Source organism: Anopheles arabiensis (assembly GCF_016920715.1).
Source record: "Anopheles arabiensis isolate DONGOLA chromosome X unlocalized genomic scaffold, AaraD3 X_pericentromeric_contig0027, whole genome shotgun sequence".
Taxonomy (NCBI): domain Eukaryota; kingdom Metazoa; phylum Arthropoda; class Insecta; order Diptera; family Culicidae; genus Anopheles; species Anopheles arabiensis.
The window spans coordinates 115,001-117,500 of record NW_024412105.1 but is presented as its reverse complement, the minus strand read 5'-3'; the positions used below and the strand labels follow the sequence as shown (position 1 = coordinate 117,500).

Here is a 2,500-nt window from a genome sequence, read left to right as displayed (position 1 = left end):
GATGCTGGCGGATGCAAAGCTGACAATGAGACGTTGGTCGGCATTGTCAAGCGGCTGGAGGAGCAAATCCAGTTGCTGCGCTTGCAAATGGAGGCCTCCAACGAGCAGCTGAAGGAAGCGCAAAGGGAGGTAAGAGAGGCGCGTGAAGAAGCTCGGGTACGCGAAGCGGAACACCGCGAAGAGCTTCGCAAGGAGAAGGAGTTGTTCAACGCTCTTCTAGCGCAAACCCTTGGTGGAACCAGCGGAGCTCGGCTAGAGAGCCAGCAGGAACTGCAGCGAGAGCAGGAGCTGCTTCGGAGGATGGAAAGCCAGCAACGACAGGAACAGCGGCAACAGCTGGAAGATCAACAGCGCCAAAGGTGGCGTCAGCAGCAGCAGAAACAACAACGGCAGCAGCGGCTACCTGCGCAGCAATGGCCGACGGTGCAGCAGAGCGTGCGTGCTCAGCGTCAGGGCGTGACGGAGTCGGCATCCTCGGCGGTACCGGACGAGGCAGGAACGTGGGTGGAGGTCGTTCGCGGCAATCGGCGCGGGAATAAGCAGAACGGAGTGAATCTGCCCCAGCAGTCAGCCCAGCGGCAGCCAGCAGACCGGCAGCATCAGCAGTGGCCGCACCAGCAAAATGGGCAGCAGCAGCAGCAGCGGATGGGCAACCATCAGCAGGAGAAGCGGCGTCCGCGACGAAAACGCCCGGATGAAATCGTCGTTGTGCCCGCCCCAGGAGTGTCCTTCAAGGAAATGTATGTGAAGATACGGACCAACCCGCGGATTGCCGATTTCCAGCGGCAAATTGGGGTTGGCAGAAGAACGCCGAGGGACCACCTCCTGCTGCCTTTGTCCCGCGACGTCGATAGCGCGGCGCTGAAGGACATCATCCAGGAGATCATCGGGGAACGTGGATCGGTAACTGTCAAAACAGAGATGGCTGAGGTCGTCCTGACTGGAATCGACAACATGATCGACGAGGAGGCGATCAAAAAGGCGCTCATGACCACTCTTGGAAAGCAGTCATTGGTGGCCACCGTGAACCTTTGGGAGCGCCGAGACATGACGAAGCGGGCTCGCGTGCGCCTCCCACGAGCAGAAGCGGAACTCGTCAAAGATCGTCGACTGGAGCTGGGCTACACGTATTGTTCGGTACATGAAGCCCCAAAAGTATCGGGTCAGCTGACTCGCTGCTTCCGGTGTCTGGAGCGGGGACACATCGCCGCGACGTGCACGGGTGAGGATCGGTCCAAGCGTTGTATACGGTGTGGTGACCAAACTCACAAGGCGTCGGGTTGCACCAACGAGATCAAGTGCATGCTGTGTGGCGGCGCCCACCGTATTGGTGCCGCAGCCTGCGGTGGACAACCCTCGAACTGAAATGGAAGTGCTACAGATCAACGTCAATCGCAGTAGGAGCGCGCAAGACCTGGCGCTCAACACGATGCGGATGGAGCGAGCGGATGTCTGTCTGATGGTGGAGCTGCACAGTGTCCCCAGGAACAATGGGAACTGGGTGGCCGACAGGGACGGGAAGGTGGCCATCATAGCCAGCAGCGAAACGTACCCGGTTCAGCAAGTGGTCTCCGTGACGCAGTCTGGGATCGCGGCTGCCCGGATCAATGGTGTGCTCTTCATATGTTGTTACGTGTCGCCCTCAGCGGGCGTCTCTGAGTTCGAGGAGGTAATGCAGCGCATCGATGTGCTGGCGAGGTCACCCGCGCGTCGTCTTTGCGGGGATCTCAATGCGTGGCACACTGTTTGGGGAAGTGGCCGCACCAACGCAAAGGGAGAGGCTGTGGTCCAACTCGTCGACAGCTTGGGGCTGGAGGTGTTAAACACCGGCACCGCCCCAACCTTCCTAGGCAACGGAGTGGCCCGCCCGAGCGTGGTGGACGTTGCCTTCGCCAGCCGCAGCATCGCCGGAGTTAACACCATTCCGGAGCATCGGTGAAGGATTATGAGGGGAGCTGTTCCAGCGGCCAGCGGCAGATAGTCGTCGACAGGAGGGTCCTTCCACGCGAGAAAGCGGCACGAGATGGCGTAGCCGTCAGTTCGATGCCGAGCTTTTGGTGTAGCGCTCGACGAAGCTTCGTTCGCAGAGCGGGTTACAAATGCCGAAAGCCTGGAGAGAGTCATGACGGAAGCAACAACCTCCGGCCGTTAGAAGGAGGATGATGGGGTAGGAAGTGCATGAGACAGCAAAAGGGTATGGCGCAGAAGAAAAATTAAAAAATGCGTTGGGGTTTTTTACCCGTAAGGAAAAAACAAATAAGGAACGAAATAAAGAAATACCAATAAAGGCGATGTCACAGTGACACATACTCCTGGTTCCAAGCCCCGCTAGGAACGGGTCCAGGAGCAGGAGTGGGATTTAACGTTAAGTTTATCTTACAAATAAATCCTAAAGTATTAAAAAAAAAGAAGTGGAGCTTGCGGCTTAATTTGACTCAACACGGGAAAACTTACCAGGTCCGAACTTATTGAGGTAAGACAGATTGATAGCTCTTTCTCA

The 2,500-nt window shown here is 57.3% G+C and overlaps 1 protein-coding gene across 1 annotated transcript in view; it reads left to right on the top strand.

Annotated features, from left to right (window-relative positions):
* LOC120907938 overlaps window positions 1-2,500 on the top strand; it is a 106,317-nt gene that overhangs the window by 91,238 nt on the left and 12,579 nt on the right. The window lies entirely within an intron of this gene.